General features: G+C 41.9%; 1 pseudogene; it reads right to left on the reverse strand.

The window, feature by feature from the left end:
* Window positions 1-4,466: 4,466 nt before the first annotated feature.
* On the reverse strand, window positions 4,467-15,783 carry LOC121305644 (annotated as a pseudogene).
* Between the last annotated feature and the right edge of the window lie 2,101 nt (window positions 15,784-17,884).

A 17,884-nucleotide genomic window follows, 5' to 3' on the forward strand; every position in this document is an offset into this window, starting at 1 on the left:
ATTCTATCTATCTATCTATCTATCTATCTATATATATAAACTGCAGTGCCATATAAAAACAAACATCAGTGTGTCCACCTGTCAACAGCTATTACACAGCCTATACTGTTCTTATACAGTTCTATGATTATGCCTCAATACTTTATATTTTCTGCACTCTTACACTACAGGGTGGTCTGTTAGCTCCGTTGAGGCCGACTTGTGTCGTGGGTTGCTTTGCGCTCCTGGCATATTCAGCTACAAGCAAGCCCAGTATAAAGCTAATTTGACATGAATCATATGCAGTTTGAAATCTGTGAGTGCACCCTACACAGCACCATAGGAACCCATTAAAAACCTATTCATTGCAAGATTAACTTTTACTTTATTTTCAATGTACACGTTTTGTTTCAATACTAATCAATAATAATGAGACAGCATCTTCAAACTTTATTGGATAAAGTCTCTGAGCACTTTGTCCGTTTTTTTCTTTGCTGATCATAGCTGGGTATTTTTAAATTTTTTACCCAAGCTATGTGATTATAATAAGGACGACTAAATAGTATTCCTTTCTGAATGTACACTCTTGTAAGTTCTGAGTTCATACAGGGACAGCACAATTTTGTTAGAATTCACAAACCACAACACAATGTGCTTTTCTTACACAAAACTGTATTTAGCCCCGACTGCACTTTTTAACTATCAGATGAAATATTTACAGAATACTTACAAACCGCTATCAGAACCATGCTGCACGGATTAGTTTATTAACAATGTACGATTACATTATACCAAATCACGCTTTTATTTACAACGAAGGGAAATAATTATGCATGTTTTTACTGACTTTATAAGCATTTCGGTGACTGTATAAGTTCCCTTACGTTCTAGCCAAAACTGTAGATAGGTATTTAGTTCTGCCATAGACTTGTTTTCCCTAGATTAGTACAAATATTTAATCAAACCAAACCAAACAAAAAATGTCACTCAAAACTAGAAGGCATATTTTACATTTTCCCCAATAAACAAAAACAACAAAAAAAAGCATGTTTTAAAACAGCGCGGTGTCTACACATCCTGTTTACAGCCTCGTTAATGGGCGCGCAGTGTAGGGAGTGATTGCAGTCTGTGTCGACAAAGGGGTCCAATACTAATTACACACCGACACCACACAATATTGCAACCCTTGTTACTATTAGAAATGTTCTTCTTGCAAAGTACTGCAACGCAATAAGTACATCGTATATATATATATATATATATATATATATATATATATATATATATATATATATATGTGTGTGTGTGTGTGTGTGTATTGTTGTTTGCGCTATTTAAGGACTTTGTGGTATTTGTGGCGATTAGTAGGAACGACATAGATTGTTGCAGCTTTTGCACCCGAGGTACAAGAGGGTGGTAAATGCAGTACCAGTAGACACACACACACACAATAAAATAACACTATGTACACTGAAGGTTTGAATGATTCAAAAGTTTCCGACAGAAACCATTTTCTCTGCACGGTGTTTACTTTCTACACAGCTGAAAGGCTTTTGTGTAGATAAAAATCTTTTCATTTGTGTACACTAGTTGTAGCTCTTTTCAAACACACACACACACACACACACACAACATATATATATATATATATATATATATATATATATATATATATATATATAGATAGATATAGATATAAACAACGTTGCGTCATTTTGGATTTATTTACCAGCGCCTTTCAGTTTATTTGTTACATTTTAAATTGAATCGACCTTGTTGGTTTTGTACACAAAGCCTGGCTCTGCAACACGCGCGCGTCGCAAACAACTAAACTTTATTTAAAGAAAAAAAATGTAACTTACTTTTTTTTTTATCGTCCACGACTAGCAGTGACGTGCAAGACCATTAAAATAATAATAATTCAAATGGATGAGTCGATTTTCTAACTTCTGAGGTTTGATAAACGTCACTGTGTCTTTAAAACGCCTGGTAAGGATGCTGCAAGCTGGAGCAATGCCTGAATTATTGTTTCTCCTGTCCGAGCCGGTACGTGTACGTGTGCGTGTGCGTGTGCGTGTGCGTGCACACTGACCCCACCCCTGCAAAGACGCCCATTAGAGCGCCATTGCTAAACACTCACGATACTGAAACAGGGTTTACAGGGTCTCTCGCAGTCCATCTCGGTTCAATAACACAAACCAATACAAGATTCTTCATCCCCATAAACGTGTGCAACCACCTTTCCAATCTGTGGCTGCCACGCTGTTTCCCTTCCGGGACAATGCTTTATTGCGCTACCATCCCATTCCCATAGTTAAAATCAACAATCACCCTGTCTCATTCCCATAGTTAAAATCAACAATCACCCTGTCTCATTCCCATAGTTAAAATCAACAATCACCCTGTCTCATTCCCATAGTTAAAATCAACAATCACCCTGTCTCATTCCCATAGTTAAAATCAACAATCACACTGTCTCATTCCCATAGTTAAAATCAACAATCATACTGTCTCATTCCCATAGTTAAAATCAATCACACCGTCTCATTCCCATAGTTAAAATCAACAATCACCCTGTCTCATTCCCATAGTTAAAATCAACAATCACACTGTCTCATTCCCATAGTTAAAATCAACAATCACACTGTCTCATTCCCATAGTTAAAATCAACAATCACACTGTCTCATTCCCATAGTTAAAATCAACAATCACACTGTCTCATTCCCATAGTTAAAATCAACAATCACACCGTCTCATTCCCATAGTTAAAATCAACAATCACACTGTCTCATTCCCATAGTTAAAATCAACAATCACACCGTCTCATTCCCATAGTTAAAATCAACAATCACACTGTCTCATTCCCATAGTTAAAATCAACAATCACACCGTCTCATTCCCATAGTTAAAATCAACAATCACACCGTCTCATTCCCATAGTTAAAATCAACAATCACACCGTCTCATTGCCATAGTTAAAATCAACAATCACACCGTCTCATTCCCATAGTTAAAATCAACAATCACACTCGTCTCATTCCCATAGTTAAAATCAACAATCACACAATTCCCATAGTTAAAATCAACAATCACACTGTCTCATTCCCATAGTTAAAATCAACAATCACACAAACAATCACACCTGTCTCATTCCCATAGTTAAAATCAACAATCACACTGTCTCATTCCCATAGTTAAAATCAACAATCACACTGTCTCATTGCCATAGTTAAAATCAACAATCACACATCTCATTGCCATCAACAATTGTCTCCATAGTTAAAATCAACAATCACACCGTCTCATTCCCATAGTTAAAATCAACAATCACACATCTCATTGCCATAGTTAAAATCAACAATCACACTGTCTCATTCCCATAGTTCAAAATTAAAATCAATCACACCGTCTCATTGCCATAGTTAAAATCAACAATCACACCATCTCATTCCCATAGTTAAAATCAACAATCACACCGTCTCATTCCCATAGTTAAAATCAACAATCACACCGTCTCATTGCCATAGTTAAAATCAACAATCACACCATCTCATTCCCATAGTTAAAATCAACAATCACACCGTCTCATTCCCATAGTTAAAATCAACAATCACAATTGCCATAGTTAAAATCAACAATCACACCGTCTCATTCCCATAGTTAAAATCAACAATCACACCGTCTCATTCCCATAGTTAAAATCAACAATCACACCGTCTCATTCCCATAGTTAAAATCAATCACACATCTCATTCCCATAGTTAAAATCAACAATCACACCGTCTCATTCCCATAGTTAAAATCAACAATCACACCGTCTCATTGCCATAGTTAAAATCAACAATCACACTGTCTCATTCCCATAGTTAAAATCAACAATCACACTGTCTCATTCCCATAGTTAAAATCAACAATCACACCATCTTATTCCCATAGTTAAAATTAACACAGTCTCATTGCCATAGTTACCTGTTAAATTCAGACCATCTCATTGCCATAATCAACTATCACATTTTCAAATTCAATGTTTTATTTCAAACAAACACAAACATGTTTTGGACCTTCATCATCATAGGCTACATATCTCTCTTCTTACAAACACAAACAGAAAAAAACCCCAGTGTTTTCACCCCATTTATTTTGGAAAATGTTAAGTTATTTATGTTTTTAACACGGGAACCGCATACATTTCTGACTAGTTATAACCGCCACAGCGGTTCATTTGGCGTCTATTTTAAAACAGCTTCGATATGAAAACGAAAAACAATCGTATTCAACTTAATATTTTTATTTATGAACATTATATATAACATTTGCACACCAAAAACACAGCATATACATTGAAAATTAAACTTTTTTTTACTTTTTTCAAAAAGACCACATATACATAAACATGAAAAACTATAATAAAATAAACAAACAATAAACTACTGTGTAAACAGGAGTAGAACTAAAACTAAAATATAACATGATAACTTATGCGACGTGAATGTGCTTTGAGGGAAACAGAGTTCAAAGGTACATCTATTACAGCTGTCTAATTAGTACAATCCACACAGAAGAACACACACTTTTCAACTCTACCAGCGCATGTACCACAGACTGCCTTTTCACAACGGGCACAGACATCCAAAGTTTTGTTTCTGTTGCATTTAGCAACCTGGCATTGTCTTTTCTTGAAAATGAAGTCCCTCTCCGGGAGATTGTGTTCCTGGTGCACTCCTTGTACTAAACAAAAGCCAGGTTCAAAACATTATAACAAAACAGCTACAGGCCACCTGCGACAACCACCTTCGACAGAATACTGCCGTGGCATTTGATCAAGTACATCCACACCATAAAACGCTGCGCTGTAAAATGCTAAATGAATGCCAGAGACTGTTGCATCAATCCTGATGGTCATTGATCTGTGCAGAAAAGCTGCTCTGGTGTTTTAAGGAGTATGTGCTTATAACATTTTTTACGATTCTGCAGCTGAAACACAGTATGGTTATTTAATTCAAATATTTTGTAACACTTAAGAACGGACAATTCACAAACGCAGAGAAATTTTAATTGCTAAAATGGTTTAGTGTTCTAGTGTTAAGAGCCGAAGACAGTTGCTACACAATTGTAAAATGTTAATGACAACAGAAAAACTGTTAGTAAATAGTAAAAAAAAAAATGTTTTCTAATATATGTAATTACAGAGTACAGGTTACTAGAGTAATTCACAACAACAAACTAATATTCCTCCTTTCTGGCATCTGTGCAGCCTGCATGTGATACATCCAGGTGTGACATCGCAACAGACCACCTGACAATTTTCCCCCTTCAGTGTGAACAGAGGTCAGCAGCAACACAAGGCAATGGAGGTGGCTGCATATGAACGCCCCTTTACTCTTTCAATCTTCTTTGTGAATCCGCTGGTGTGATTTCAGTGTCTTTAACTGGCTAAAATTCTTCCCACACTTATTGCAGTGATAGGGTGTTTCCCCTGTGTGAATTCGCTGATGATTTTTGAGGGCACTCGAGTGCCTGAAAGTCTTTCCACATTGCAAGCAGGGATAAGGTCTCTCGCCTGTGTGAATCCTTTGGTGAGATTTAAGCGATGCTGCCTCATGGAAACTTGCCCCACAATCACTACAGTAGTACGGTTTCTCTCCTGTGTGAACCCTCTGGTGGGCTCGAAGTGTTGCCGCTTCACGAAATTTCTTTCCACATTCGGTACATTGGTAAGGTTTCTCCCCTGTGTGAATTCGCTGGTGATATTTAAAAGTATCTGATCGACGGAAACTCTTCCCACATTCAGTGCAATGGTACGGCTTCTCTGCTGTGTGAGTCTTTTGGTGAGTTTTTAGCGCAGATGCTCGGCTAAAACTCTTCCCACATTCAGTACAACGGCAGGGCTTGTCACCTGTGTGAATTCGTTGATGGGATTTAAGAACTCCTAACTGCTTGAAACCTTTCCCACATTCACTACAGCGATAGGGTGTTTCTCCTGTTGAATTAGATGGCGAGATTTAAGAGTTCCCGGCTGTTTAAAACTCATCCCACACTCAGTACAACAATAGGGTCTCTCGCCTGTGTGAATTCGCTGGTGTGATTTAAGTGTTTCTGATCGACTGAAATTCTTCCCACATTCAATACAGTGATAGAGAGCCTTGCCTGTGTGAATTCGCTGAGCTCTGCATGAAAAATAAAACTAAAATAACCAGTCTTTGCATATTAATATGACATTGAGAATTTAACAGATTACAAACAAATGTAATTTGAAACATCTGTAAGAGGATATGATTGTACAGTCTGACAGGCAGATAGGACAGACATAATCCAGAATGGGAAACTACTTACCAGAACAGGGGAGCACCTTTACTTGCATGACATAAAACTATCAATAAAACTCATTTTAAAAAAGGACATGGAACAATGTTGGTCAAGTTTTATTATACCCGTTTTAAATATATAAACCACATGACAGAAGTTGATATTTATTTATTGCTCCAAATAATTATCAGGTTTTACTTACATGCTGTCCTGGAACACATTCCTTCGTTTTTTTTGCTAGTAAAGTATTTTGTTGAGGCATCATCTTTCGTGTACATTCTTTGTTCAAAAAGGGTATCCTTCTCAGACCACTCCAGTTTACTGAGCAAAGACTCAACTTAGGGACCTTCTCTCTAATGTAGCCTGGCTCCAGTTCAGCGGCCTCCGCTCTAATGCAGACATGCTCCAGTTCACCGGCCTCCTCTCTAATGCAGACATGCTCCAGTTCAGCGGCCTCCTCTCTAATGCAGACATGCTCCAGTTCAGCGGCCTCCTCTCTAATGCAGACATGCTCCAGTTCAGCGGCCTCCTCTCTAATGCAGACATGCTCCAGTTCAGCGGCCTCCTCTCTAATGCAGACATGCTCCAGTTCAGCGGCCTCCTCTCTAATGCAGACATGCTCCAGTTCAGCGGCCTCCTCTCTAATGCAGACATGCTCCAGTTCAGCGGCCTCCTCTCTAATGCAGACATGCTCCAGTTCAGCGGCCTCCTCTCTAATGCAGACATGCTCCAGTTCAGCGGCCTCCTCTCTAATGCAGACATGCTCCAGTTCAGTGGCCTCCTCTCTAATGCAGACATGCTCCAGTTCAGTGGCCTCCTCTCTAATGTAGCCTGGCTCCAGTTCAGTGGCCTCCGCTCTAGCAGACATGCTCCAGTTCAGGGGCATGCAGACTCCAGTTCAGTGGCCTCCTCTCTAATGCAATGCTCCAGTTCAGCAATGCAGACATGCAGCGGCCTCCTCTCTAAAGCAGACATGCTCCAGTTCAGCGGCCTCCTCTCTAATGCAGACATGCTCCAGTTCAGTGGCCTCCTCTCTAAGACATGCTCCAGTTCAGCGGCCCCCTCTCTATTGCAGACATGCTCCAGTTCAGTGGCCTCCGCTCTAATGCAGACATGCTCCAGTTCAGCGGCCTCCTCTCTAATGCAGACATGCTCCAGTTCAGTGGCCTCCTCTCTAATGCAGACATGCTCCAGTTCAGCGGCCTCCTCTCTAATGCAGACATGCTCCAGTTCAGCGGCCTCCTCTCTAATGCAGACATGCTCCAGTTCAGCGGCCTCCTCTCTAATGCAGACACGCTCCAGTTCAGCGGCCTCCTCTCTAAAGCAGACATGCTCCAGTTCAGCGGCCTCCCCTCTAATGCAGACATGCTCCAGTTCACCGGCCTCCTCTCTAATGCAGACATGCTCCAGTTCAGCGGCCTCCTCTCTAATGCAGACATGCTCCAGTTCCAGTTCACCGGCCTCCTCTCTAATGCAGACATGCTCCAGTTCAGCGGCCTCCTCTCTAATGCAGACATGCTCCAGTTCAGCGGCCTCCTCTCTAATGCAGACATGCTCCAGTTCAGCGGCCTCCTCTCTAATGCAGACATGCTCCAGTTCAGCGGCCTCCTCTCTAATGCAGACATGCTCCAGTTCAGCGGCCTCCTCTCTAATGCAGCCATGCTCCAGTTCAGCGGCCTCCTCTCTAATGCAGACATGCTCCAGTTCAGCGGCCTCCTCTCTAATGCAGACATGCTCCAGTTCAGCGGCCTCCTCTCTAATGCAGACATGCTCCAGTTCAGCGGCCTCCTCTCTAATGCAGACATGCTCCAGTTCAGCGGCCCCCTCTCTAATGCAGAGTTCAGTGGCCTCCTAATGTAGCTCCAGTTCAGCGGCCTCCGCTCTAGCGTTCACCGGCCTCCTCTCTAATGCAGACATGCTCCAGTTCAGCGGCCTCCTCTCTAATGCAGACATGCTCCAGTTCAGCGGCCTCCTCTCTAATGCAGACACGCTCCAGTTCAGCGGCCTCCTCTCTAATGCAGACATGCTCCAGTTCAGCGGCCTCCTCTCTAATGCAGACATGCTCCAGTTCAGCGGCCTCCTCTCTAATGCAGACATGCACCAGATTGGGAGAAGACGCCATCTTCAAACCTTCCTTGAAATTAGAGTCAATATCTCTTCAGTGTCTGCATAGTAAAGAACAGTAAAGAATACAGTGAACCCACATTTTTCCATCAATGTTTATCACTGCAAGTTTCACAAAGAAGGCTTCCACCTTAAATGTGTAAATGCCTATTTTTAGGTTACTAGTAATAAACATTAGAAAATCCATAAACTATAAAACATCAAACATTTTATCACTGATGTATTTTTGTATTACGTAGCATCACTTATTGACTGAATGGCATTCTGGTTCATTACCAAAAAACCTACCTTTGATCACAAAGACTGGCTGTAGATGTACTTTTCTTTCTATACTTGCGTGCCAGCACTGGTGTAAAAGTGCTTATTATGAACTACAGAGTCCACAATGCACCTGCCACACGAATAAGGCTGGCATATGGCCTGGCTTGTTGATCACGATGCAGTGTGAACATTTTACAATACATGATGCTCCCTACGTGGAGCAGAAGACGGTATAGGAAATGTTTGAAATGACAGAACTAACCTCTGACACGAACTAGCCCATTTTTTTGTAAACCTAAAAGCAGTTATTGCCGAAATAATATTTAAGTTTATTTTAATTTTTAAATTGGCTTGTGTAACTTACCTGTATATCTGCAGAACGTGTTTTAAGAAAAACTTAACAGACAGATGGTGTGTGCTTAAGATTGAGCTTCGTATTAATTAGCCATGAGGTTTCTGAATGCTCTGTGATCACCCACATGGGAAAATAACTTTATGCATGTCCTTTATTTTTCAATAAACATAAAAAGTACTGTGTACTGATTAGTACTGTAGTAGTGTTTAATATCCAATTGAAAGGCTTTTTTTTTTTTTTTTTAAACAGTGCTGTATTTTCTGATCTGTTATGGGTCGGGAGTAAATTTAACCGCGTCAAAGTATTTTACTGCAGGTCATTCACACAAAACAATGTGAACATGGCAGCCTTGACCAGACTACAGCAGTGGTTAGAAATATTGCCTAGTATTGCATTTTCAATTGTTTATTTAACCCATTTCACAACTTATTCAAAGAGCTAAACAACACAATAGAAGTAAACTTGAAACACTATTAAACAATAAAGACTGCAGAATAATGGCAGCCTTATTCGGTCAGAGGTCAATTCCTCAAATGGTTTGCGATATAAAGCCTTGACAGGGCTCCAGATTGAGTCAAATAGGCACCCTAGTTAGCTTCCCTAGTTAGATATTAAGCTGATATCTCTTCAGCCAAAAAAAGCTGGCACAGCAATTCAAGATGTTACCATAATGAAAAACAGTAAATGTATTGTGAGTTTTGTACTAAAGCAGGGTCAGCTATTGCAAGGAAAAGGGAGTTTTTTTCTTAAATTGACCATGTGAAGAACGTGAAGGTAGAAAGCATAGAAATACTTGGGACTGTAATTAGGAAGTATACCTACACTGACAACAGTAGCCAGAGCAATGTGCTACTGAATCAACTGCTAAAAAATATCTAGGGAATTATATGAAATTGAATGCAGCTGGCTTGATTACAGTAGAAAACCTGCCATCCATTGTAAAGGAATGGAGGTTCTCAGGGACAGGGGTACCTGCGTCCTTCACGCATGCCTGGTTTGTCGGGACTCTCAGGTCTGCAGTTGTCTGCGTCCCTGGGTCACGTGTCTTTCATAAGAACATAAGAACATAAGAAAGTTTACAAACGAAAACACTGATAGGCACTGTGTACCCGAAACGGGGGTGGGTCTAATTATAATATTTATTTATTTAAAACCACGCAGGTAATGCAGTTGTGTGAAGTGCAAGCTCCAGAATGCTGGCTGGCTCAAACTCTGCGTTGTACACTAGCTCCCGCTGTGGAGAACTGGAAAACACGGACATGGGCATATCTTGGATCGGACTGAACACTACAGTGAGTGGCACCCCTGTAAGGCTGCTTGCTGAAATCCCTTTCGGGCTTTCTTGCTAACTGCTTACCAAACTTACAAAGTACTGTTTGAAAGACTTTAGCGGCTGCTGACAGAATGAAATGGCAGAAGAGTTCAGTGCCCCCTAAAGAACTGGACCAGCACAAGACCAGAGAGAACCAGAGAACTTATTTTTTTTCTGCCCATTTGTTGCGTCTTGAAAATAAAAGGTTTTCACATTTTGGCTTAAATAACAACATTTGCAAACGCTTATCGTGCTTTACCAAGACAAAAGTGCACTTCACGAATACACCACAACAAATAATAATAATAATAAAACACTGATCTACCCTATATCTTTATTTAACGTCCTTCAAAGCATGTATGCTGTATTTAAACAGAGCTGAAACGCATTGATACTCTTTTGTAATGTTTAATACGGACGTTTCGTTTCTTACGCGTAGTCGCACCTACAGAAAGTCCTCGACTCTCGTTTCAGATTTACTGTGGGAATTATTATTTAAAAAAAAACGATTAAAAGAAGTAATACAGCGACTAGCTGTGTTGTATTTACTAGTATTGTTGCTTCTGTAAACCGCTGCTTGCTAAACTCGGGCAGCCTTGTCTCCGGCTTCCTGATTAACGCATCCTTCCTTGACAACCAGGAGCCTGAAAAAATATTTCTTAAAGAGACAGAAAAATGTTCTTAAACGTAATTCTCTTAATTATTTTTTCCTGTAATTACGAGCAACATAACAAATTAAACATTTAGAAAAAAAAAAAAAAAAAAAAAAAAGGGCTATCAGTATTTTGTTTGTTTTGGGTCTGGAAAGCTGCATATTGCAGATGATGACCATCCCTGTCTATCTCAGCAACTGGAAAACACGATTTACTGATTTATAATTCCTTAAAACGACAGAGTGCACTGGTGCGGTTAACACGCAAGAACAGGTCATAGTAGTCAGCAAACTACCAGCTGTGCTACAATATGAAAATAAGCATCGCTCCACTAATAACTATATTTTAATAGTCATGCATGCTTTATTATAATGCATATAAACAGTAGGCTATTTAAAACAACAAAAACCGAACTAGGTAACTACAGACCAATAAGCCTGACTTCTATTATATGGAAACGTATGGAAACTATAATAAGATCCAAAAAGGAAAATTACCTATATGGTAACAGTATCCTGGGAGACAATCCTCAAAGCGTGGTTTTAGGAAAGGGAGATCGTGTCTAAATAACTTGCTTGATTTTTTTGAGGATGCAACATCGACAATAGATAACTGCAAAATCATATGACATGGTTTATTTAGATTTCCAGAAAGCTTTTTGACAAAGTCCCGCATAAAAGATTAATTCTCAAACTGAACGCAGTTGGGATTCAAGGAAACGCATGTACATGGATTAGGGAGTGGTTAACATGTAGAAAAACAGAAAGTACTGATTAGAGGAAAAACCTCAGAATGGAATGTGGTAACCAGCGGTGTACCACAGGGATCAGTATTAGGTCCTCTGCTATTCCTAATCTACATTAATGATTTAGATTCTGGTATAGTAAGCAAACTTGTTAAATTTGCAGATGACACAAAAATAGGAGGAGTGGCAAACACTGTTGCAGCAGCAAAGGTCATTCAAAATGATCTAGACAAGATTCAGAACTGGGCAGACACATGGCAAATGACATTTAATAGAGAAAAGTGTAAGGTACTGCACGCAGGAAATAAAAATGTACATTATAAATATCATATGGGAGATATTGAAATTGGAGAAGGAATCTATGAAAAAGACCTAGGAGTTTTTGTTGACTCAGAAATGTCTTCATCTAGGCAATGTGGGGAAGCTATAAAAAAGGCTAACAAGATGCTCGGATACATTGTGAAAAGTGTTGAATTTAAATCAAGGAAGTAATGTTAAAACTGTACAATGCATTAGTAAGACCTCATCTTGAATATTGTGTTCAGTTCTGGTCACCTCGCTATAAAAAAGATATTGCTGCTCTAGAAAGAGTGCAAAGAAGAGCGACCAGAATTATTCCGGGCTTAAAAGGCATGTCATATGCAGACAGGCTAAAAGAATTGAATACTTGGCTATTTCAAATTGTGTTCAGTCTTGAACAAAGAAGACTACGTGGCGACCTAATTCAAGCATTCAAAATTCTAAAAGGTATTGACAGTGTCGACCCAAGTGACTTTTTCAGACCTGAAAAAAGAAACAAGGACCAGGGGTCACAAATGGAGATTAGACAAAGGGGCATTCAGAACAGAAAATAGGAGGCACTTTTTTACACAGAGAATTGTGAGGGTCTGGAACCAACTCCACAGTAATGTTGTTGAAGCTGACACCCTGGATCCTTCAAGAAGCTGCTTGATGAGATTTTGGATCAATAAGCTACTAACAACAAAAAGAGCAAGATAGATCGAATAGCCTTCGCTCGTTTGTAAACTTTTATAACAGATTGTTTTGGTGACCCCACAAACCACGGGGTTCAGTCCCGAAATAATAATAACAAACACACACTTTAAAACACCTACACGATCACCAGTCCAACGGTGAGTGCTCTGGGTGCAAGTGGTGTTGTGAATGTGAAAGAGTGCTTTACGGTGGTACAGTGCAGTGGTACAGTGCCGTCCGGGTTTAATGCTGGCTTGACACCAACAGTTCTGGAACTTTACCTGTCTACAATAACAAACAAGACACAGTTCAATAGACAGACAGTACAACACTAAATACTCATGGTTTCTCTTTATGACTCGTGGTCTGTCCGTTACCACGACAGAGGAACAGATCACTGGGGCCACTTCCCTTAAATACCCTCTGTCACGCCCTCTTTCAATCTCGTCTTCTCCGGAAAGGGCTCCAGTCAGTGACTGACACATTGCCTACCGTATTAAGGCTCTGACTTCTGTTATTGTGGCCCCGCCCCCTGCCTGGATGGCTGGCTTCCGACTGACCCTGGAATGAACTGCCGAACCATCCATTAGCCTAGGAAGGCCCTGCCGAGCACGCGGCCAAAGAACAGCGCCCTCACAGGGAGGGAGGGAGATTGTTGATTAGGGTTCATTCGCTCTCTGTTACAACATTTATTTATTTAAACATTTTATTTTGTCAAGAAAAATATGGAATGTTTTGGCGTCACTGACTAAGCAATATTAACTGAGTGAGGAGCCAACCCCCCAAAAAATACACAAGTTTCAAGTGAACAAGTGAGAAAACAGGCCCACACCAGCCTGAGAACTCATCACCAGATAGTGTCAGGAACAGATCCCTTCAGTCACCATTTACTCATTTCAATTTATTGAAATCTGAAAAGTTTGTGTATTGCCGACTTACATGATAGATTCAATAATGTATAAGATACAATAAATATGATATTCCAAGTAAACACTTTTGGCTTTCTGCAGTTTATACTTTTTTTTTGTTTATATAGAAATAGTATGCTCTCTCCAGGATTACCTGTGTTGACCCCAGTGGACAATATTCCAAAAAATGCATGCCTCCTTTCTACTCAGTGACTTCCTGTGTTATCTGCAATGTCAATAGGGTCCTGGATCTTGGGAGAGGGATCTGGGTGGATCACATGAAGAGGAGACTTGTGCAATACAGCAAGTACAAGATTTAGCATCGTGTGCATAGAACACCTTATCTCATAAAACAGACCCACGGCTCTCAAGACCTGCTCCGAATGTAAAAAGCACATTGGAGCTCCTTGCCGTTGCTTCTGGACATGCCCATTGATAACTTCCTTTTGGGCAGGGATCTGACGGGAATTGGAGATCACGTCTGATTGCGGGTTGGACAAGGATCACAGGCTCTTTATTCTGGGCAGTGTCCCAGTTGAAGTCCTGCCCAACTGAAATTGATTAGAAAGCTGTTTGTTGCCAGAAAATGCATTTTGATAAACTGGATTTGAGACAACCCACCGACTGTCAATCAGTGGTATGGGGAGATTTTTAAAGCTGTCCCCCTGGATGATTGAGTGCTGTATTGATGTAGGATAAGGAGTCTTTCTGAACATATGGTGCCCATTTTTAGATCAATTCCCAAGTAACCTGGGAGATATTGTGGGGAGTGAACAAGGTTCTGTGGGGTGGAATATATAGCTAGTGTCTTATTGGATAAACAAAACTCAGTCCAGATACATGGGTGTATAACACAGGTGGCAGAGCTAGGATTTACTGGGCCTCGGGGCATTGGTGCAACCCCCCCCCCCCCCCCCCCCCCCACCCCCCCCCCCCCCCCCCCCCCCCCCCCCCCCCCCCCCCCCCCCCCCCACCACCCCCCCCCCCCCCCCCCCCCCCCCCGCCCCCCCCCCAAAAAAAAAAAATACCTTTGTATTGTACAAGTGTAGCGAGTAGGGCAAACGTTTTGAGATGTTTGTAGTACTACTCCCCGTAGTCTTAGGGCCTAGTTGTTTTGTCATATGAATAAAGTTGTGCTTTTTGTGTCATTTATAGGAATTGACTTAAGATGACTTTGAACAAGACAGTAATCAATCAAGTAACAGTGTATCCAAGCATTTTAATAAATCGATGATGTAACAAGATGAATACATTTGATTAATAAACCAATTTAGCTGAAATTGAAACATGTTTAATAGCTTCAAATTAGTCACAAAAACGTATTAATCACAGGGATCAGTGCTTTTCTACGGGGAGAATAGTGTGAATTGATAACTGGATTTAGAAGTCAGAGTGTGTCGTATAAGGCAGGGTCCCTCTCTGCAAGTTTGTAGAGGAGTTCCTCGCTTGCGGAAGCCCCCTTTTTCCTCACCATGTCGATCAGGCACCTGGCCCTGTCCTTGGCGCCGGTCTTCCCCTTCACTCTCTCCACCTCGCCATCGTTCAACACCTTCACGTGCAGCATGTCATCCAGCAGGTCCCCGATCACTGCGGCGGCCAAAAAAAGTCGGGGTTACTAAGCTCGGAGCAGGAGCGGCACCTACCTTCAGCCTCTCATCTGAGACGCAACAAGCCATCGTTAATCACGCTGAGAATACAGCAATGCAGAGCCTTCAACCTGAGACCCAACAAGCCATCACTAATCACACTGAGAATACAGCAACGCAGAGCCTTCAACCTGAGACGCAACAAGCCATCATTAATCACACTGAGAATACAGGCAATGCAGAGCCTTCAACCTGAGACCCAACAAGCCATCATTAATCACACTGAGAATACAGCAACGCAGAGCCTTCAACCTGAGACACAACAAGCCATCATTAATCACACTGAGCATACAGCAACGCAGAGCCTTCAACCTGTGACGCAACAAGCCATCATTAATCACACTGGGAATACAGCAACGCAGAGCCTTCAACCTGTGACGCAACAAGCCATCATTAATCACACTGAGAATACAGCAACGCAGAGCCATCAACCTGAGACGCAACAAGCCATCACTAATCACACTGAGAATACAGCAACGCAGAGCCTTCAACCTCTCACCTGAGACACAACAAGCCATCATTAATCACACTGAGCATACAGCAACGCAGAGCCTTCAACCTGGGACGCAACAAGCCATCATTAATCACACTGAGAATACAGCAACGCAGAGCCTTCAACCTGAGACGCAACAAGCCATCATTAATCACACTGAGAATACAGGCAACGCAGAGCCTTCAACCTGGGACGCAACAAGCCATCATTAATCACACTGAGAATACAGGCAACGCAGAGCCTTCAACCTGGGACGCAACAAGCCATCATTAACCACACTGAGAATACAGGCAACGCAGAGCCATCAACCTGAGACGCAACAAGCCATCATTAATCACACGGAGAATACAGGCAACGCAGAGCCTTCAACCTGGGACGCAACAAGCCATCATTAATCACACTGAGAATACAGGCAACGCAGAGCCTTCAACCCGGGACGCAACAAGCCATCATTAATCACACCGAGAATACAGGCAACGCAGAGCCTTCAACCTGAGACGCGACAAGCCATCATTAATCACACGGAGAATACAGGCAACGCAGAGCCTTCAACCTGGGACGCGACAAGCCATCACTAATCACACTGAGAATACAGGCAACGCAGAGCCTTCAACCTGAGACGCAACAAGCCAGCATTAATCACACTGAGAATACAGCAACGCAGAGCCGTCAACCTGAGACGCAACAAGCCATCACTAATCACACTGAGAATACAGCAACGCAGAGCCATCAACCTGAGACGCAACAAGCCATCAGTAATCACACTGAGAATACAGCAACGCAGAGCCATCAACCTGAGACGCAACAAGCCATCACTAATCACACTGAGAATACAGCAACGCAGAGCCATCAACCTGAGACGCAACAAGCCATCACTAATCACACTGAGAATACAGCAACGCAGAGCCATCAACCTGAGACGCAACAAGCCATCACTAATCACACTGAGAATACAGCAACGCAGAGCCATCAACCTGAGACGCAACAAGCCATCATTAATCACACCGAGAATACAGCAACGCAGAGCCTTCAACCTGAGACGCAACAAGCCATCATTAATCACACGGAGAATACAGCAACGCAGAGCCTTCAACCTGAGACGCGACAAGCCATCACTAATCACACTGAGAATACAGGCAACGCAGCGCCTTCAACCTGAGACGCGACAAGCCATCATTAATCACACTGAGAATACAGGCAACGCAGAGCCCTCAACCTGAGACGCGACAAGCCATCATTAATCACACTGAGAATACAGGCAACGCAGAGCCATCAACCTGAGACGCGACAAGCCATCATTAATCACACTGAGAATACAGGCAACGCAGAGCCTTCAACCTGAGACGCGACAAGCCACCATTAATCACACTGAGAATACAGCAACGCAGAGCCTTCAACCTGGGACGCAACAAGCCATCATTAATCACACTGAGAATACAGGCAACGCAGAGCCTTCAACCTGAGACGCAACAAGCCATCATTAATCACACTGGGAATACAGCAACGCAGAGCCTTCAACCTGTGACGCAACAAGCCATCATTAATCACACTGAGAATACAGCAACGCAGAGCCATCAACCTGAGACGCAACAAGCCATCACTAATCACACTGAGAATACAGCAACGCAGAGCCATCAACCTGAGACGCAACAAGCCATCACTAATCACACTGAGAATACAGCAACGCAGAGCCTTCAACCTGAGACGCAACAAGCCATCATTAATCACACGGAGAATACAGCAACGCAGAGCCTTCAACCTGAGACGCAACAAGCCACCATTAATCACACTGAGAATACAGCAACGCAGAGCCTCCAACCTGGGACGCAACAGAGGTTAGAATTAAGATGTGAAATCTTATTGTCGTTGCGTCTCGAGTGACTCTGGTTGTAGGTAGTAAATCACACTGAGAATACAGCAACGCAGAGCCATCAACCTGAGACGCAACAAGCCATCACTAATCACACTGAGAATACAGCAACGCAGAGCCATCAACCTGAGACGCAACAAGCCATCACTAATCACACTGAGAATACAGCAACGCAGAGCCATCAACCTGAGACGCAACAAGCCATCACTAATCACACTGAGAATACAGCAACGCAGAGCCTTCAACCTGCGACGCA

This window comes from Polyodon spathula, chromosome 44 (assembly GCF_017654505.1).
Source record: "Polyodon spathula isolate WHYD16114869_AA chromosome 44, ASM1765450v1, whole genome shotgun sequence".
Classification (NCBI taxonomy): Eukaryota; Metazoa; Chordata; class Actinopteri; order Acipenseriformes; family Polyodontidae; genus Polyodon; species Polyodon spathula.